This window comes from Schistocerca americana, chromosome 2 (genome assembly GCF_021461395.2).
Source record: "Schistocerca americana isolate TAMUIC-IGC-003095 chromosome 2, iqSchAmer2.1, whole genome shotgun sequence".
In the NCBI taxonomy this organism is placed as follows: Eukaryota; Metazoa; Arthropoda; class Insecta; order Orthoptera; family Acrididae; genus Schistocerca; species Schistocerca americana.
Window position 1 is genome coordinate 182,757,281 of NC_060120.1, and position 22,708 is coordinate 182,779,988.

A 22,708-nucleotide genomic window follows, 5' to 3' on the forward strand; every position below is an offset into this window, starting at 1 on the left:
AAACCTATGCCCCCGCCGGACCCAACCCTAGGTCCGACTGAGTTCGTGATTTTTCCGTGCCAATGGATACTGGACATTTAGGAGTGGCAGAGCGGAGGTCAATAGTTGGCAAGTCATTAGCGAGGCCCCGGGCAGCAGCTGGGAGGTGGCAGCCAAGGAGGCCACCGGCAGCCTGCTTCCGGCTGCGCGGATTGTCGAGTCGTTAGCGCTAGCGCTTAAATACACTACTGGTCATTACAATTGCTACACCAAGAGGAAAAGCAGATGATAAAAGCGTACTTATTCGACAAATATATTATACTAGAACTGACATGTGATAACATTTTCACCCAATTTGGGTGCGTAGATCCTGAGAAATTAGTACCTCTGGCCGTAGTAACGGCCTTGATACGCCTGGGCATTGAGTTAACAGAGCTTGGATGGCATGTACAGGTACAGCTGCCCATGCAGCTTCAACACGATACCACAGTTCATCAAGAGTAGTGACTGGCGTATTGTGACGAGCCAGTTGCTCGCCCACCACTGACCAGACGTTTTCGATTGGTGAGAGATCTGGAGAATGTGCTGGCCAGGGCAGCGGTCGAACATTTTCTGTATCCCGAAAGGCCCGTACAGGACCTGCAACATGTGGTCGTGCATTATCCTGCTCAAATATAGGCTTTCGCAGGGATCGAATGAAGGGTAGAGCCACGGGTCGTAACACGTCTGCAATGTAACGTCCACTGTTGAAAGTGCCGTCAATGTGAACAAGAGGTGACCGAGACGTGGAACCAATGGCACCCCCATACAATAACGTCCGGTGATACGCCAGTATGGCGATGACGAATACACGCTTGCAATGTGCGTTCACCGCGATGTCGCCAAACGGATGCGATCATCATCCTTACACGAGGCATCACAACAACGTTTCACCAGGCAACGGCGGTCAACTGCTGTTTGTGTATGAGAAATCGGTTGGAAACTTTCCTCATGTGAGCACGTTGTAGGTGTCGCCACCGGCGCCAACCTTGTGTGAATGCTCTGAAAAGCTAAACATTTGCTTATCACAGCATCTTCTTCCTGTCGGTTAAATTTCGCGTCTGTAGCACGTCATCTTCGTGGTGTAGCAATTTCAATGGCCAGTAGTGTATTTGTATATTTGTCTTGTTTTTTGGCTGATTTGATTCGGCTCGCCACGATTTCCTCTCCGATGACAATCTCTTTATCTCATGCCTAATATATTTTGTTTATACTGAGACTGAACCTTATTTTACAAGTTCTATTTTTAAGTATGATGACAGTAGCCGAAACGTTATGAAAATGTGTACCAACACTAAGACTGTAGCTGATGTCGTGCTCACTATGCCACCCTGGCACAGTGGCTTTGCAGAACCGCAGGGAATAGCGTTGTGAGAGGTTGGTTTAGTGGTTAGCGTATCTGCCTAGTGAACATAAGAGCCGGGTTTGAATCCCGGCCTTGCAACAAGTTTCATTCGTCAATTCAATCTGAACACACATCACATCATAGTTGAGACTTGGAAAGGACTCTGGTGCCATATAGTTTCACTTGATATATTAAATGATCTGTGCGACTTCATTCACAAGTGTTTGGCCGAAATTTAAGGGCGGTTGAAGGATAAGCCATTGACAATAGTTGTGTTTCAAGGGTACGGCCAGTTGTGTTCTCTCTAGTACAATCATTCTCGGAGGCTCCTTCCATATACCCCATTGGACAGTAGAGCTGGAAGGCCGACACCTGAGAACCGCCGCATATCTTATGGTTGGAACCTCTGCAAAATACAAACATGCACCCTACGAAACAGAGGAAATCACACAAGGGCAGCAACTACACTGAAGTACAGAGAGATCTCTAAAGAGATTATTTAACAGGAGTCGCAAAATGCAGAGTAAATATTGTTAACTCACATGTTTAGCAGGGCGGGCAACCACAGCCAAACTTCGACATTTTTTCAAAGAAAATGGTAAAGTCAGTTGCTCTGATGCTCAACAGTGCGAATGCGGAGATACACAGATGATTTAGTATTTTCTCAAGTGCCCAAAGATGGGGTTAGTTTGCACAGCGAAAGATCTACATCTTAATGCTATGACAAGACCATTGAAAAAAAAAAAATTATCGTATGGCATTGTTGGCCGGGAGGCCCCATTCGGGCAAGTTCAGCCGCTGTATTGCAAGTCCCTTTTAGTTGACGCCATTTCGGCGACTTGCGGGTCAATGATGAAATGATGAACACACAACACCCAGTCGTCACGAGGCAGAGAAACCTAACCCCGCCGGAAATCGAACCCGGGACCCCGTGCGCGGTAAAGCGAGAACGCTAACGCAAGACCACAAGCTTAATGCTATGACAAAACCATTAATTCTAGCAATACCAAGGCATTTTCCACAACGCATCTTATCAAGGCGGGGGGGGGGGGGGGGGGGGGGAGGGGGAGAGATACTTTATGCCCACCCTAAACAAAATTAAAATAAAATGCCATAATTGTTGAATTTACATACTTTGGAAAGACGTACTGATGGGTAAGTAGGGTCCAGAACCTGAAAAATAGTTCAAATGGCTCTGAGCACTATGGGACTTAGCATCCGAGATCATCAGTCCCATAGACTTTAAAACTACGTAAACCGAACTAACCTAAGGACATCACACATCCATGCCCGAGGCAGGATTCGAACCTGCGACCGTAGCAGTCCCTCGGTTCCGGACTGCAGCGCCTAGAACCGCACGGCCACCGCGGCCGGCGTAAGTAAGCCTATGAACTTGGAAATACTGAAGACGACATTTATCGGGGAACGTAACATCTGCTACAGAAATTTTTTTTTCAAAATTTTATAATCAAAGTAACTAACTAGATTACAAAATTTTCGAAAGGTGGGCAGAAAGTACCTCAACCACCGTATTGCGAAGGTTAAAGCTGCAGAGTTTTGGAAGAAGAGTTTCCCTGTTCTCGCTCGGACACAAAGTGAACTAAGTACAACTCTTATTTACACACGTATTTTCATCTGCGCTACTTTTCGCTCGTACTTCTCTTGACAGACATGTCTAAGACATTTAGGTAATCGGAGCGATGGTACAAAATATCTTTACAAGAAATCGCGAAGTTGTGTTGCAATCGCAACAGAAGTGGGCCTCTCTCCCCGAGCTGCAGCACTTGACTCCGGAGAGAGGAGCGTGTGTTGTTTTGCTGGGAGTATTTCGGCGATCGCTTCCTCGTTGGCACGCCGCCACACGCCACACCGAGCCAGCAGGGTCGCCTGCCCCAGCGCCAACACCAGTACCACTGAGCGCTCACGCTAGGTGTCAAGGGAATGTCCCCGTGAATTGGCGCAGGGTTCACACTGAACGGACCGTAAACGCGCAGTCACGTCGCTTAGCTCAGAACTCAGGGGCGAGAGTAACATACACTACTGGCCATTGAAATTGCTACACCAAGAAGAAATGCAGATGATGAACGGGTACTCATTGGACAAATATACTAGAAATGACATGTGATTACATTTTCACGCATATTGGGTGCATACATCCTGAGAAATCACTACCCATAACATCCATCTCTGGCCGTAATAACGGCCTTGATACGCCTGGGCATTCAGTCAAAAACAGCTTGGATGGCGTGTACAGGTACAGCTACCAGTGCAGCTTCAACACGATACCACAGTTCATCAAGAGTAGTGACTGGCGTATTGTGACGTGCCAGTTGCTCAGCCACCATTGACCAGACGCTTCCAATTGGTGAGAGATCTGGCGAATGTGCTGGCCAGGGCAGCAGTCTAACATTTTCTGTATCCAGAAAGGCCCGTACAGGACCTGCAACATTCGGACGTGCATTATCCTGCTGAAATGTAGGGTTTCGCAGGGATCGAACGAAGGGTAGAGTCACGGGTCGTAACACATCTGAAATGTAACGTCTAATGTTCAAAGTGCCATCAATGCGAACAAGAAGTGACCGAGACGTGTTACCAATGGCACCCCATACCATCACGCCAGGTGATACGCAAGTATGGCGACGACGAATACACGCTTCCAATGTGCGTTCACCGCGATGTCGCCAAACACGGATGCACCATCATGATGCTGTTAACACAACCTGGATTCATCCGAAAAAACGACGTTTTGCCATTCGTGCACCCAGGTCCGTCGTTGAGTACACCATCGCAGGCGCTCCTTTCTGTGATGCAGCGTCAAGGGTAACCGCAGCCATGGTCTGCGAGCTCATAGTCCATGCTGCTGCAAACGTCGAACTGTTCGTGCAGATGGTTGTTGTCTTGCAAACGTCCCTATCTGTTGACTCAGGGATCGAGACGTGACTGCACGATCCGTTACAGCCATGCGGATAAGATGCCTGGCATCTGGACTACTAGTGATACGAGGCCGTTGGGATCCAGCACGGCGTTCCGTATTACCCTCCTGGACTCACCGATTCCATATTCTGCAAACTGTCATTGGATCTCGACCAACGCGAGCAGCAATGTCGCGATACGATAAACCGCAATCGCGATAGGCTACAATCCGACCTTTATCGAAGTCGGAAACGTGATGGTACGCATTTCTCCTCCTTACACGAGGCATCACAACAACGTTTCACCAGGCAACGGCGGTCAACTGCTGTTTGTGTATGAGAAATTGGTTGGAAACTTTCCTCATGTGAGCACGTTGTAGGTGTCGCCACCGGCGCCAACCTTGTGTGAATGATCTGAAAAGCTAATAATTTGCGTATCACGGCATCTTCTTCCTGTCGGTTAAATTCCGCGTCTGTAGCACGTCATCTTTGTGGTGTAGCAATTTTAATGGCCAGTAGTGTACATATACCTGGATCAGAATAAAGTGACAGACACCCTATGTGGCTGCGGCAACTGCAGCTGTTCGGATCAGAACTGATTTCTTTCGTTCGTTTTCCCTTAGAAAGTAGTGCTCAGTTCGTCTTGCGTGATCGTAGTAGCCTTATCACTTTGCTGCTTCCTTTCACTGCAAGTGCGGCCATCTTTTGCGTATTATAAGAATCGCCACAAAGAAAAGTGATGAGAACGAATGGCAACAGTAACGCTAGCGGCCGGAATTACACGCAGGACCACACGGCAACGGCGAACGAAACAGGTGCAGCCAAGCTAGTTCTCTGGTTGGTTGTTGCTATGACAGCTGTCACGTTACCAGCCAACTGTCTTGTCAGTATTATTCTGATTAGGGTAGAGGGTTCTTCGAAAAGGGCGCCGGTTTAGATATCTCAAATTATGAACAATTTTTTCTCAAACATTAACGAAATACATAAATATGTTTACACCTTCCCACTGATGTCTGGCATAGAACTCCTCTAATGCGCTGACAAGGAAGAAGTCTCTCCGCGAAATTCGCTGTGACTGCCTGACGAAATTCCTCTTGCATTTCCCCAATAGCAGTCTGATTTCCTTCCTGTGACGTACGGACCCCTAAAAAATATGGGCCGATGATACTGCCCACGCAAAAGCCGCACCCAGCTCCCAGTGGATGCATTTTCCTCTCTTGAACCACGCAAGGATTTTCTGACCCTCACATATCGCAGTTCATTCACAAATTCATTTACGTGGAAGTGCGCCGTATCACTAACCAAGATGTTCCTCAAACGTTCTCTGAAGACAGTAGACTGACAAATCTCAGAAACCAGTAGAGACCGAGCGAGGTGGCGCAGTGGTTAGCACACTGGACTCGCATTCGGGAGGACTACGATTCAAACCCGCGTTCGGCCATCCTGATTTAGGATTTCCGTGATTTCCTTAAATCGCTTCAGTCAAATGCCGGGACGGTTCCTTTGAAATGGCACGGCCGATTTCCTGCCTTACCCTTCCCTTATGCGATGGGACCAATGACCTCGCTGTTTGCAATTTTTGTATATTCAATCAATCAGAATGCTTAGAAAAGTGCTACGAACAACATTTGAGTCAGTTATTTCTTCTACTATTCGTTCTGGCTTCTTAGCAAAGTAAAACAGCCTTAACTCCTACGAACTGAGAAATGGTTGTAAAATGCCTAATATTAAGGAATTATTGAGCTGATTTGGCGTGTTAGCAATATTTCGAAAGTTAAGGGGAATTAAAATTGTGTTTCATATTTTATTAATATTAATTCACCTGAAGTGAGTTTCTGTTTTATACATAAAACATTACGTTTTGTTTTCTGTTGCATTCTGTTGCATTAATGTCACTTTTCAAACCAGTCGTTTAGTTGAATTCTGATATTGCATAATAGATCCCTTTGTCAATTTGTGCCACCATTTGGTAATCAGCCAAAACAGTAGGTCTCCCATGAAATCTATTATCCTATCGTGATCTATAGCTGTTATAGAACCTCAATTTCAGTTGGCCTAGTATGGAATAATGAATTTATCTGGATTCAGCTTTCAAAATGCGGATTTCTTACAGGGATCTGAAGAAAACAATTTCAGATGGATTGTATGGTATTTAAGGAATCAGCGCGTGGTTAAAGACACGGATTATGGGTTGGGTTGTTTGGGGGAAGAGACCAAACAGCGAGGTCATCGGTCTCATCGGATTAGTTAAGGATGGGGAAGGAAGTCGGCCGTGCCCTTTCAAAGGAACCATCCCGACGCTTGCCTGGAGCGATTTAGGGAAATCACGGAAAACCTAAATCAGGATGCCGGACGCGGGATTGAACCGTCGTCCTCCCGAACGCGAGTCCAGTGTGCTAACCACTGCGCGACCTCGCTCGGTCATGGATTGTGTACAACAGGAGTAGAATTTGCAAAATATCAGTTTAGGTCTGTTGTAAGGTGTCGCGATTGACTTTTGCTTCGGTAATCGATAATCGTATACTTGAATTATGTCTCAAATATGAATGAAACAATCCCCACTGCAATAAAATATTAAAGGCATTACAACACATCTTAGTTGCTATGTTTTCATACAGCATTTCTATGCTGTGCGTTCCACTTCTGCAACGGCCTTGCCGCAGTGGATGCACCGGTTCCCGTGATATCACCGAAGTTAAGCGCTGTCGGGCGTGGTCGGCACTTGGATGGGTGACCGTCCTGGCCGCCATGCACTGTTGCCATTTTTCGGGGTATACACAGCCTCGTGATGCCAACTGAGGAGCTACTTGACCGAATAGTAGCGGCTCCGGTCAAAGAAAACCATCGTAACGATCGGGAGAGCGGTGTGCTGACCACACTCCCCTCCTGTCCGCATCCTCATCTGAGGATGACACGGCGGTCGGATGGTCCCGCTGGGCCACTTGTGGCCAGATGACGGGTGCGTTCCACTAATAAACGCTGACCCGACCATGAAATATTCTAATAAATATTTTGGGGTAAAGAACTGCCTATACAGGGCGATTCAAAAAGAATACCACAACTTTAAAAATGTGTATTTAATGAAAGAAACATAACCTTCTGTTATACATCATTACAAAGAGTATTTAAAAAGGTTTTTTTCACTCAAAAACAAGTTCAGAGATGTTCAACATGGCCACCTCCAGACACACGAGCAATATCAACCCGATACTCCAACTCGTTCCACACTCTCTGTAGCATATCAGGCGTAACAGTTTGGATAGCTGCTGTTATTTCTCGTTTCAAATCATCAATGGTGGCTGGGAGAGGTGGCCGAAACACCATATCCTTAACATACCCCCATAAGAAAAAATCGCAGGGGGTAAGATCAGGGCTTCTTGGAGGCCAGTGATGAAGTGCTCTGTCACGGGCTGCCTGGCGGCCGATCCATTGCCTCGGGTAGTTGACGTTCAGGTTTCATAACTAACCTAATCGTAGGACTCTCCATACAGTTGATTGTGGAATTTGCAGCTCTCTGCCAGCTCTGCGAGTCGATTTTCCTGGGCTGCGAACAAATGCTTGCTGGGTGCGTGCTACATTTTCATCACTCGTTCTCGGCCGTCCAGAACTTTTCCCTTTGCACAAACACCCATTCTCTGTAAACTGTTTATACCAACGTTTAATACACCACCTATCAGGAGGTTTAACACCATACTTCGTTCGAAATGCACGCTGAACAACTGTCGTCGATTCACTTCTGCCGTACTCAATAATAGAAAAAGCTTTCTGTTGAGCGGTCGCCATCTTAGCATCAACTGACGCTGACGCCTAGTCAACAGCGCCTCAAGCGAACAAATGTACAACTAAATGAAACTTTATAGCTCCCTTAATTCGCCGACAGATAGTGCTTAGCTCTGCCTTTTGTCGTTGCAGAGTTTTAAATTCCTAAAGTTGTGGTATTCTTTTTGAATCACCCTGTATTTTAAGGTTGCACTTTGTAACAAAAAATCGATCAAAAAAATTTCTTATAAATTTTTTCTGAAGAATATTTTAAATATGCACTGCAATGTTTTTGATCGTAGAATGGCCTGGTGATGGTACAGGGTACCAAACTCAGTTGGCATTTGACAAACTAAATTATTTTGTGACTGTTGCTCGCTCTTGCAACTGATAGTGTGATGTAACACAGTTGAAGTAGGGCAGTAATTTGTAAGGAGCGAGTGGTGGTGGTGGTTGCAGGTCGCAATGCAAGTGGAAGAGTGCGCCTCGCGGGTGCTGTCCAGCCAGCGAGTCGCTTGTCGCCGGACAGATAGGGAAGCCGCCCGCTATCGAGCGCCGCTTTTAGGAGCGTGCTACTGTGATAAGCGCGCCGCACGCATCACGAAACCTTTGTCGCGCCTGCGCCTACCGCTGCTGCAAGGGATGCACACGTGCATGAAATCCACTCACCGCGTCATCAAAGCGTCGGCGTCGATCTACCGCTACGGCCTCGCTTTCTCCACCACCACTAGGCTTACCTCGGTATAAATACGAGGGCTATCCACAAAGTACATTACGTTTTGGAATTAAAAATAAAGTATTGGAATTTTTTTTATTTTATACAGATGAAAGCCACACTTAAATACTACTTTTCTACATAGTTGCCAATTAAATTAAGGCACTTATAGCGATGGACGAGCTTGGAAATTCCTTCGTCGTAAAATTAGGCCGCCTGCGCCTTCAACGACGTGGTTACCTCTTTTGGGACAGAAAAGGTGTGATTCTTGTGGATTTCCTGGAAAGAGGCCCTACAATAAACTCTTAAAGGTATTGCCAAACTCTGCACAACCTCAGAAGAGCAATACAAAACAAGCGCAGGGGAAAGTTGGGCTCAAAGATCTTGCTGATTCACGACAACGCTCTGGCCCACACGGCAAATGCCACTCGTGAAGTTCTCGAATCTTTTAAGTGGGAGTTGTTTCCTCATCCGCCGTACAGTCCCGACCTGGCACCAAGCGACTTCCACTTATTCCCAGCAATGAAGAAGTGGTTGGCTATGCAGCGTTTTGATGACGACGCACAGCTTCAAGAAGAGGTAACCACGTGGTTGAAGGCGCAGGCGGCCGAATTTTACGACGAAGGAATTTCCAAGCTCGTCCATCGCTACGATAAGTGCCTTAATTTAAATGGCAACTATGTAGAAAAGTAGTATTTAAGCGTGGCTTTAATCTGTATATATTAAAAAATTTTCCAATACTTTATTTTTAATTCCAAAACGTAATGTACTTTGTGGATAGCCCTCGTACTACATCTACACTGCATTACGCGTAATCCTCGGCTTACACGTTTCGCGTGTGCAGGAACTGTACATCAACATAACTTGGCTCTATCGACCTAGGTCTTTCTTTTCCACAAAGTGTTTAGCTCGATTACATAATTTTCTCTCAGGACGGCCGGATGCGGCTTTGTACCGTCGTCTTCCCGAATGCAAGTCCAGTATGCTCGAGTCCAGTGTGGGTAGCACACTGGACTCGCATTCGTGAGGACGACGGTTCAAAGCCCGCGTCCGGCCGTCCTGATTTAGGTTCTCCGTGATTTTCCCAAATCACTTCAGGCAAATGCTGGAATGGTTCCTGAGAAAGAGCAGGCCGATTTCCTTCCCAATTCTTCCCTAACCCGGTGGAACCGATGACCTCGCTAGCAGATGAAAACTGTGTGCCGGACTGAGAATCTAACTCGGGACCTCTGCCTTTCGCGGGCAAGTGCTCTACCATCTGCACTACCCAAGCACACTCACGCCCCGTCCTCACAGCCTACTTCTGCCAGGTTCGCAGGAGAGCTTCTGTTAAGTTTGCAAGGTAGGAGCCGAGGTGCTGCCATAATCGAAGTTGAGGACGGGGCGTGAGTCGTGCTTGGGTAGCTCAGATGATAGAGCACTTGCCCGCTAAAGGCGAAGAGTTCGAGTCTCGTTTCTTGATCAAATGCAGTTATAATAGACCGCGCCTCTCGTCTGGCAAGGACAAAAGCAACTATATCTACATACATACTCAGCAAGCCATAGTACGATGCGTGGCGGAGGGTGTCCTTTCCTGTTCCATTCGCAAATAGGGCGGCTATCTGTACGCCTCCTATGACCCATAATTTCTCGTATCTTCGTAGCTCTTGCGCGAAATGTATGTTGGCGGCATTAGAATTGTTCTGGAGTGAGATTCAAATGCCCGCCCGGTTGGCTTCCGGGCGGGAAGGAGCGCCTGGCCCCGGCACGAATCCGCCCGGCGGATTTCTGTCGAGGTCCGGTGAACCGGCCAGTCTGTGGACGGTTTTTAGGAGGTTTTCCATCTGCCTCAGCGAATGCGGGCTGGTTCCCCTTATTCCGCATCAGTTACACTATGTCGGGGATTGCTGCGCTAATGAGTTCACGTACGCGTACACCACCGCTACTCTACCACGCAAACATAGGGGTTACACTCGTCTGGTGTGAGACGTTCCTGGGGTGTCCAGCGGGGGCCGAACCGCACAATAACCCTGGGTTCGGTGTGGGACTTCGGAGGGGTGAAGTGGACTGCGGTAGTCGTCGTGGGGTTGTGGACCACTGCGGCTGCGGCGGGGACGGAGCCTCTCCTTCGCTCTAGGTCCCCGATTAACATACAATACAATACAATACAATACAATACAATACAATACAAGCTTCAAATGCCGGCTCTACATATTTCCTCAGCAGCGTTTCCCGAAGAGAACGTCGCCTTCCCTCCAGGAATTTCCATCTGAGTTCTGAAGCACCTCCGTAACACTTGCGTGTTGTTCTGACCTACCGGTAACAAATCTAGAAGCCTGCTGCTTAATTGCTTCGATGTGTTCCTGTAATCCGACCTGGTGCGGATCCGAAACACACTAGCAGCCTACTCCATTGGTACACGATCTGTTGGTAGGTAGGACTACTGAGTGTACGCTACACTGAGGAACAGAAGTCATGAGATAGCGATATGCAGAGATATAGGTAGCGGATGGTAGCATCGCAGTTGGTAAGAGCTGACCGTAGGGTTAGAGTGTGACGTAGACCCGACGACGCCATGGACCAAGTTGTCAACACACTGTGCACGCTGCTGGTGGCTCCGTAATGGTGTGGGCTGTATTTACTTGGAATGGACTGGGTGCTCTGGCCCAAATGAACCGAAAATTGTTATGTTCGGCTACTTTGAGACCATTTGCAGCCAATCATGGACTTCGTGCTCCGAGAGAACGATGTCGAGTTACCTCACCACAACTGCTCGCGATTAGTAAGAACAACATTCTGGACAATTCGAGTGAATGATTTGGCCACCCAGATTCGCCAGAGATGAATCCCATCGAACATTTCTGGTACATAACCGAGAGATTAGGTCGTGTCCAAGGTTCTGCACGGACAACATTTTCGCGATTACGGACGGCTATAGAGGCAGTATGGCTCAATACATCTGCAGGTGACTTACGAAGACTTGTTGAGTCCATGTCACGTCGAGATGCTGTACTAGGCCGGACATAAGAGGTATCTAACGAATTGTCACGTCAGTGTGTGGCGTCCAATTAAAAAAGGCTGCTACGTCAGAGTTCGGATCTAAGTACATGTTGATTTCTGCACTTACCTACAGCCGGAGGGCAGGTATCCGATGTGTGCGTGTGAAGCCATCCTCAGGCAGTGGCATAGGCGGAAGAAGCCGGCGCCCCCGGTGTGTTTTTGCAACGCGGAGTCAGTGACCGCGGCACGTGGAGGATAGGATCCGGCAGGCCAGTATTTGGAGCGTGAAAGTGCAGTGCCCCACACAAACACGCGGTGGGCGGACCGCTTCGCAACCGGGGGGGGCCAGCTTTCGCACCCCGGGCGCGCAACTTTCTCTGACCCGGCAGCGCAGCGCCGGCGTACGAGCGCGCCCTCACGTATCCCTACGCCGGGCTCCGCCGCGCAGCGCTCCAAACACAGCAACGCTTGCCCATTTCCTTACAACACCGGTCAGCAACTCAGTCTTTGGCTTAGCGCTGCTAATTCACGAACCTAGGTTCGATTCCCGGCACTGGCGGACAATTTTCTCCACTCAGAACTCTGTGTGTGTGTGTGTGTGTGTGTGTGTGTGTGTGTGTGTGTGTGTGGAGGGGGGGGGGGGGGAAGGTGGGCGTTTGTGTTTACGTGTTGTCATCTAATCATCGGCGCACGTGTCGCTGAATCCTTACAGCACAGGTTTCTAACGGTTAATCCTAGCAATACCAATGCATTTTCCATTATGTGCTACCAAGGCCGGGGGCAGGGGCGTACTTTATGCCCACCACAGAAAAATTAAGAAATACTGTTTTCGTTAACTGTTGTTTACTTTTATTCACACTATACTTTTGGAAGATATATAAATGGGTAAGAAGAGTCCTGAAACTGAAAATATGGATGACATTTGTTGTCGAAGGTCACATTCATCAGCAATACTTAAATTGTTACTTCTGAGAAATTTCCTGAATATGAAATATTTTATAATGTAATGGGACTCATATTACACGCAAAATTTTGTACATGGCTGCACGTTCTTCAGAGACCGTGAATAGTTACAATTAAAAGAAAACAGACTTCGGTCACTAATTTTTAACGAATTAACCGGGTTTCGACACTGCTAGGAGTGTATTCCTCAGAATTTAAATCAAAGAATGGTCTATAACACGTTCACAGAATTATGACAAAAACTTATGATAATTTATAAAATAGTAAATATGCCAAAAAGGCACTAGCCGCAAAGATATTTAAGGTAAAAAAAACCTGTGATGGCGAGCCACTAAGGGCTGCTGGTTACTTGCGTGGTGCAGGTTGTAAACGGACTCTACAACCTGCACCACGCAAGTAACCAGCAGCCCTTAGTGGCTCGCCATCACAGGTTTTTTTATCTTAAATATCTTTGTAACTAATGCCCTTGTGGCATATTTATTATTATTCTATAAATGACATAAGTACTACCAGTTTTTCACGATGATTCAGTACTTTTACTCTATCATACGCTTTTGATCATAATTTTGTGACCATGTTATAGGCCATTCTTTGATTTAAATTCTGAGGAAGACACTCCTAGCAGTGTCGAAACCCGGTTAATTCGTTTAAAATTAGTGACCGAGGGCTGTTTTCTTTTAATTCATATATTAAACGCATTTTATTTCACCATTGTTACGTGCTTTTTTTAGTCAACATTAGTATTAATACATGCAAAATTCGAGACTAACAAGGGGAGGCCGCCAATTGTGAAATTCAGATTCGATTCATACTGCGCATAATAAAAGCTCATGGCCAGAGGTGTAATGTGGCAAAGCACCAAGATGCACTTCTCAGCCGTTGTCGAGAAAATCGACAGTTAAAAGTAACCGTTGCGGTGAAATACTCTCTACGAAAAATAACTTTCTACAGCGTCGTGGCGCAGCGGTAAGCGCTCGGGTTCGTAAGCCGAAGGTCACCGGATCGAATCTCGCGCCATGCAATTTTTTTATTATTAGTTTTTATTATTCATATATATATAAACTATTAATGAATTGCTTATGCATCTTGGTGAAGGCGGATCGCTCTCCAATTGTACCGCCTCCATTTTCCCGTTTGTTTAACAGGGTGTACCAAAGCTCTCGCGTCCGCACTGATTATATAAATATTCCCGGGAATCAGTTGCAACAATTATGCATATAATAAGTTGTTGAAAGTCGTTTGTCGTGGAAAAACTGGCTACTTCGAACATCATTATGTTTTCCGCAAACAAAGTTGTATTTCACAAATGTTATTAATTGTCTTCATAATGTTAACCACGTATAGTTAACGAAGACGTAGAAACGATATTCCCAAACGAATACGTATAGCGTAAGTCAAACGTTCGAATTAGAATAGAGACCCCACGAACACAAATTTGCTGTGGCAGGTATGAAATATAAACTCCGTTACTTGCTCGTTACACTTTAAGAACAGATGTTGAATGGGCCGCAACGAGCCGCCGCATAACAGCGTAGTTGCCTGCTAACTTCGAAAGAAGGTAGATGCGGTCCCTAGCGCAACTTATAACATCGTCGAAAATCAATGCGGACGTGAGAGCTTTGGTACACCCTGGTAAACAAACGGAAAAATGGAGGCGGTGCAATTGGAGAGCGATCCGCCTTCACCAACATGCATAAGCAATACATTAATGTTTCAATTACAAAAAATAATAAAAAAAATTGCATGGGGCGAGATTCGATCCGGCGACCTTCGGATTACGAACCCGAGCGCTTACCGCTGCGCCACGACGCTGTAGAAGATTATCAATCGTAGAGAGTATTTCACCGCAACGGTTACTTTTAACTGTCGATTTTCTCGACAACGGCTGAGAAGTGCATCTTGGTGCTTTGCCACATTACACCTCTGGCCATGAGCTTTTATTATGCGCAGTATGAATCGAATCTGAATTTCACAATTGGCGGCCTCCCCTTGTAAGTAGAAAGTGCTATGGAAACTTTTCAATAATGAAACTTTATAGTGATCCGGATCTAAAGACTATTCGCAGTTTAATTCGATGACGACGCTAATTATAGGTATTTATAAACCCATTCATTCATTACTTCCACAATGTTGGAATATGGAATACAACGTTACCGGCGGCTGGCAGGTCTCCTATTAGTGAGAGCTGTGTTGCAAAGAATGATCATACCTACCGTGGACGCCTGTATTTTCTTCATTGCTGTCTGAAGATTCGGCAGACAGATCAGATTCGCCATTGTCCGTAAATGCCACAGGAGCATCAGCTTCAGAACCACATTCATCGTGGAATCCACTTATGTCACTCTTGCGATTGAATTATTCTAACAGCGCTTCCCGTTAGCCTCTTCCGTTGGAAAAATGTGATCCCTACGTGCCATTTTCACATAAACATTCTTCCCACTTGGCGACAGGCCTTGAAAAAATATTTGTCAAATTAAACAACAATGTCGCACAGCTTCGGACGTCCGTTCTCTATTAGGTCTCACTGCATTCTGAATTTATATCGGTGGTATCGGGCTGTGTATGTGCAATAGAGTACGCACAGTACGAAACAAAAAAACTCTAGGGTCGCAATGGCGTATTCACTTCTAGTGTTAACCACATGACTAGATAACGATATTTTGAAAAGGGAGGCATAAAGTACCCTCCCCGCCCCCAGCCCCAAGGTTTTGCTTCTGTAGCGTCACTTACTGCTCCTGCTGCTACTTTCTCTTTCGCAAGTCACTTGTTTTCTCACATTTAGCACACGACAGTAACAAAGTCATTAGTTCCGACCATTATCTCTCGTGTCACTTTACTCGTTTACAGGATCTGGTTAGACCAGCAGTGTAGTTTTCTCTTGTTATTCGCTTTTAGTCGCGTAATCTAGCATTACTTTAATCCTTTTGTGCTTAAAAATTATTTTAGTGTGACCGCGTGTACGATCACTGGTGAGATGTAGTGTTTGTAGGCTTCCAAGTCAGCTACGCCGAACACCAATCCACCTTCAATGCTATTCCACACGACTTCCACAAGTGTCTACATTACGCATCGTTACTCCCGTTTCTATTTCATCGAGTGACTAGTGGTAATCGAAGGCGATATAATTTTTACGCTTGCTCGAGCGTGATACTGGATATTTTCCGGTACATGACTATCATTGTACAGTATCAATATTTTCCAGTATTAAGCCAGACAGGTTTTTGAAAAATTCCGGGCGATGACTACTAGTTACGAATGACTGTGTCGTCTACCTCAGGACTGATCACTAAGCATACCTGTACGCTCGTAGTCTTCACGTTCTTGCACCCATCAATAATAACAGGACAGGGAAGGAGGAAATATGATAAAACTGAATGTTCAAGATTCCTGGGTGAGCATACTTAACTTTAATTCGAAATTACGAGTAACCTCTCGAGCGCCTGAATAGACCATTTTATCTACGTCCATTGCCGACTTTGGTTAAGAAAGCATCATACAGTCGGCTTGGGGAAATCGAAATGTAGATACAAGGTATTCACTGCAAAGAAACTTCCTGAAATGGGCAATATCATACATTGACACTAACATCGTATTAGCAACTACTTTAAAGATTAGGCATAGTAACAGCAGCCTCAACACGTTATGTCAAGAAGTTGGTAGCGTTCATAAAAATAGTACTCTGGACGAAAACCGCATCCATTACCAAAAACAAACTTACTTCACAACGAAAATGACCAAAATATGCAGCCCCTTGACCCTACCAACATCACCACTTTTAGGAGTCTAGTATCATTTTAGAACACATTATTGCCAAGATCGCAATTTTTGTCACAGAGATGACCAGTTTCAGGTATCTTCAGATCCGTAAAGGCTTAAAACGAAATGTAGGTCAATAAAACTTACCCACACCAAAAATTTTTTAGTGCAACTAAGAGTGTATAACATACACGGTAGTATCAACGCTGTTAAGTATCTGAAACTGGTTTGTGTATGACACGTGGAACACACAATAATCTACGGAACTGACTCCGTAAATTGTTACATGTTTACGCGTCGTACGCAAACACGTTTCAGTAATTTACAGAGTGAATTCCGTAAATTTACAGAGTGAATTCCGTAAATTATTACACGTTTTATGTGTTACACACAAACATATAATTAGTTAACAGTACTGGTATTGCCGTATGGGCTATATAGCTTACTCTACTGAATTTTAATACAAAATTGTGTTACAACCTTTTTGGTTTGGATAAGATATTTTGACAAACATTTCATTGTAAACCTTTACAGGTCTGAAGATTGCCACTGAACTGGCTGAAACTGGTTATCTCTGTAACTAAACTTGCGAGCTGGGCAATAAAGTGTTCTAAAAGGGTACTAGACGCTGAAGTATAGAAGATTGACTCCTGCTTTCACTGATTCAGCTTACTACTACTACTACTACTACTACTACTACTACTAATAATAATAATAATAATAATAATAATAATAGTAGTAGTAGATTTTTAGTAATAAATGTGTGTTAGAAGTGACAGGGCATTCCTGAAATTGTACGTTTGGGGCTACATGGAAGAATAACGTGGACAATCGAAAATTCCCGGAGGTAACTTGAGAATTTTTGAAACTATTTTACTAGAACTATTTCTCGACACTTAAGCCACGACTGCTACTGCCCAATACTCGCGAGAACACAACGTTTTCAGTAGGTTTCATACAGCGTATATAATGCCATATGGTGAAAATCAGGAAAGTAGAACAGCTGCAACCCGACTCGAAGCTTTGATGTAGCCGGCGTCATCGACGGCTCTCGAATGGCGGTTTGCCGATCAGCTGCACTGATGTTAAGCAGCTTTCTCCATCGGCCCGTAGCGAATTCTCTCCCCTCCCGCATCAGCAAAGCGACGCACGAACGCGATTAACACGGAACGAACACACACACACACACACACACACACACACACACACACACACACACAGAGAGAGAGAGAAGCACCGTTTTGCTAAGCTTTCTTACACATAGCGTCGGTTAAAACATTCGAAAATTTTTTTTCTGGTTGCACATGGTAGAATGATTTCATTGCGTTCGAGGTATTATTTCACAGCTGAGGCGCCAAGTGTAAATATAACACACAAAAATTGTTTGTAAATGTTCTGACACGAGATAGTATTGCACTGTATAACAACCGCTTCTTCAGGTTTCTTCATCGAATTATTATCGACGAGTTCGAACAAGCCACTTAGATTTATTAGTATTCCGATCAGAATATTTCTGGGTAGTTTTCATGCATGTATCCTACGGTTTTCAGAACATAGAAGGATGTAGCAAACGACAGACTTTGAAATTTCGACACAGCGTTAGAACCATTTCTACCAGAAACTGTGTAACTCGTTAGAAACTGTTTATACTATTCATTCTTTAATTGCAATGGAATGCCTGAAACGTGGAAACACACAACTTATTTTACTAGCAGAAGGTTAAGTCGAACGCTATGTGCGTCTTACCACTCGGTAACGTAATTTTACAGTATTACGACGCTAATTTCACTTTATTCTAAAAACTAGAATTTCTGGGGCACAGAACATTCAAAGGGGTATAAATTTCAATATATCAGTATGTTCATGTCCTACAGATGTAGTAACTTCAGGTTAATCCTGTACGTCTGCAGCATTTTGTACTTAGTTCTACAGGCACTTTCCCGAAGCTATTTGAAACAAGAAGTAAAATCTATTCTGTGCTGGCAGCAGCAGCATCATCATTTCTAAGAGATATATTCAAGACTGGACAACTTTAATGATAATACAACAGTATTTTTAAAATAGGGTACAGCATGCGTTCCTCGAAAGTATCCAAGCAATTCTCGATACATACGCTAGTGCACACGCATTGCTGAAGCAACTGAAGAATGTTAGAAAACAGCTCAAACGAGATAGGATAACAAGGCAACATACTGCTTCTGGCTTTGATAAACTGTCAGTAGTCGCTACTTCCGATTTAAATACACCTTCACGTCTACTAACACTTTTCGTAATATTGACGATAAAAATTAACTTCGTGTCGACGTCTGCATCATTAGTGTCCGAGCACGAGTTTGAACCTGAATTGGGAAGCAATTGTGTCGTGCAGTTGGCGAAGATACAACCGCTACGGCGGTTAATCTGGTAACTGCAGATATTTAGGTGGCTAAACTGAGATACGAAGTGTTACCTTCCCACATACGAGAGGTTTCGCTGGATCGCCTTCAGCATCACATCTGGCGCTGCCGTACACTCTCTCCGACAGGAGCCAACTGCCTCACTGGCTTGTGGGCCTCCACATAATGCACCGCTGCAACACTATTACTTTTCACCAGATTTTGATTTACTTACCATCTCAGATGTGGTTATTTTTATAAATTTATTCACTTATGTACTTTCCTCATACATTTTGTCTCAATACACAACACAGAACACCACGTAAAACGGAACTGCAGATTTTCTGGGATACATCCGTCTATTTTGTAATGAAACGTTACACAGTTATCTGTAATACGAGGTGTGGCTAGAAAAAAACTGGACTAGTACTGGTGAAACAATAAAACGAATGCAATAAGGCTGAAAGTTGCGTGGCCTGTCACGTGACTCTCGCTCTGCCTACTGCTCGAGTTTCATCTGCCTCCTGCACTCAGTCTGCCCGTGGCGTCTGTTAAGTAGTTGACTTTTGTTTGTGCGTCGGAAAATGTTGAGTGTACAGAAAGAACAGCGTGTTAACATCAAATTTTGTTTCAAACTAGGAAAATCTGCAAGTGAAACGTTTGTAATGTTACAACAAGTGTACGGCGATGATTGTTTATCGCGAACACAAGTGTTTGAGTGGTTTAAACGATTTAAAGATGGCCGCGAAGACACCAGTGATGACACTCGCACTGGCAGACCATTGTCAGCAAAAACTGATGCAAACATTGAAAAAAGCGGTAAACTTGTTCGACAAGATCGCCGTTTAACAATCAGAGCAGTGTCTGAGTTAACAGGAATTGACAAGGAAAGTGTTGGGCAGATTCTTCATGAAAGTTTCAACATGAACAAAGTGTGTTCAAAAATGGTTCCAAAGTGTCTCACAATTGAACAGAAGAAACGCCGAAGAATGATTTGTTCTGACATCCTGGAAAACATTGAAAGTGATCCCACCTTCTTACAAAATGTTATTACTTGCGATGAATCGTGGTTTTTTACTTACGATCCCGAAACTAAACGCCAATCGATGCATTGGAAAACTCCTGGTTCTCCACGACAAAAAAAAAAAAAAAAAGCATGAATGTCAAAATCGAAATTCAAGGCAATGATGATTGTTTTTTTTTACATCAAAGGGATTGTGCACATTGATTGGGTACCAGAGGGACAAACAGTGAATCAGCACTACTACATTAGCGTCCTGGCTACCCTACGTGAGCGAGTACGGAGAAAACGGAACGATTTGTGGAGAAAAAAGTCATGGATCCTTCACAAGGCAATGCCCCCAGCTCACAGTGCGTTGTCAGTGAAGACGTTTTTGGCAAAACACAACATTCCCATCTTAGATCATCCACCCTACTCACCTGATTTGGCCCCCTGTGACTTTTTTCTTTTCCGTAAAGTCAAGTCAGCTTTGAAAGGAACTAGATTTGAGACTGTTGAAGCAGTAAAAGAAAAAGCGACGGAAGTAATGTATGGACTTACCGAAAATGATCTGCAGCATTGCTATGAACAGTGGAAAATTCGTATGGAGCGGTGTAGAGACCGAGGAGGAGAGTACATTGAAGGAGATAACATGAAATTGTAAATAAATGTTTTTTCCAGCATCAATCCGGTTTTTTTCTAGCCGCACCTCGTATTTCAAGTAAAAGGGTATTAACTTATAGGAGTGCTGCTTTCCAGAGTGTCCGATTATTAACAGCTTGCAGAGCCCTGGCTTTAAAATCAAATGATTCAAATGGCTCTAAGCACTATGGGACTTAGCATGTGAGGTCATCAGTCCCCTAGAACTTAGAACTACTTAAACCTAACTAAACTAAGGGCATCACACACATCCATGCCCGTGGCAAGATTCCAACCTGCGACCGTAGCGGTAGCGCGGTTCTGACTGAAGCGCCTAGAACTGCTCGGTCACACCGGCCGGCCTAGCTTTAAAACTTATAAATTTTATGTAGAAGAATTCCATTACTAAATGAAAAAAATTCAATTCATCTCAATTTATCGTTACCTATATAACAATCAGAATGAAAAATGCTCTAATCGTAGCACAAAAAGGCGAATATGTCCGTGGCAGAGATAGGAATGTAAAAGACGTTTAAACGGAAACATCTTCATGTATTCGCGTTTTTTTTACTAGTTAACCCTACTTCCCTAGCGCAGTGAGCTGTCTTAGATCCACCCCATGGTACATGTATGAGGAGCGGTGTAAGAACAAATACACACACATTTATGTGCTTCTACAAAATGGGACGCATCTACAGAAGGAATTATGCGACAGCGGAGGTGCATCTGTTAACGAACAGGAAGTATTCCAGAGTGGGGATGTTTTCATCCTAAACATTAGTAGTACCACGCTGCATCATATTGGACGACATGACATAAGCCATGTTGGATGACATTACAGCAAGTGCCATCATACGACGTGACATGTAACATGTTACTTTACTTGACACGATGCATTATATTAAAAGTAAAAAAGCGCGAATGTGTCAAGATGTTTTGATTTAAATGTCTTTGAAGTTCCTTCTTTTGAATACCTAACTCTGCCCGGGACATATTCGCCTTTTTGGGCTACGGTAACAGCAGTTTTCAACCTGGTTCCGAACTTTTACGCTACCATAATTTTTCCGTTACACCGCCATAGCTCGGCAACCGATGTAGATTTGTTGACTGGAGCGAAGACTGATCCGGTATAGGTCTTTTCATTGTCTTTCGACCTGTGTCGCTTATATCATGGCAACGGATGAAGCGTGCACAAAACAGGACGACCATTTGTCTAGTTCTTAACAAAATTTGAACCGATTCGCACTAGTGAAACACAGAAGTAGCGTGCTTCAAAATCCTCCCAGAAAAATATATTTTGCACGTGAAATCCAAACGAAGCAAGACTGTTTCAGACGGTTAAAACTTAGCTTAAACCAAGGTCTGATTCACCAGTGGACCAAATCTGGAACGTCAGTTCTTTCCAGTAGAGAGTTATTTAAGGGTAACATACAAATGGAACCATTAGCTGATCCCAATGAAAATGTTTTGCAAGAATGTTCGCACAGTTTGCTTGGGCGCCAGCTCCGGTTCGTTGTTCAAACCCTGCTCAATATACTTTAACATAGCTCCAGTAGGAAAGATGCTGGAATGGTTATAAAAATGGCCACTGATCCGGGCTCAACCAGAAACTGTCTATAGCTCTGCCAATAAATTACGTATTGATGGCGATTAATAACATTCTGATTGACTATCCACACAACACGCAATAAAAGGAAGTAGTTTTCCAATCGAAACTAAAAATTTGTTTGCGTACACATGGATAAAAGTCAACATTTTCAAAGAACCGCGGCCGTAAAGTGATGCTGAATGGTTACAACGTAGCAGAATCCACCCTCCATTTCGTTTTAGTTTATTTTATTAAAAATATTCGAATTTACCAAAATTATCCTTCGACTGCATTCACGCTTCTTTTACGTTTAGAAATCATTGTACGTTTTGTATTGCTGTATTAACCGATGGTAGACAGCAGTTAGCAGTGCTTAATGAATGACGATTTTGAGAATAACTATAGTGATAACTTCAGTTTACACGATTAGTGCCACATTTCAAATTTAATTTCTGCCTATCGTGAAATACAGCTGTAAAACAAAATAGCTATCACGTATTTTGAATGCAAAAGCGTGTAATCCACTAGAAGATTGATGCTATATGTTACAAATATTCCAAGTCCCAAAGTTATGCTCTGAAGCATTAACCCCGTGTCACATAAATGTAGCCAGCGATTAGCTGTTGGCTACATTTCCCAGCACTGCATCAAGATTTCTT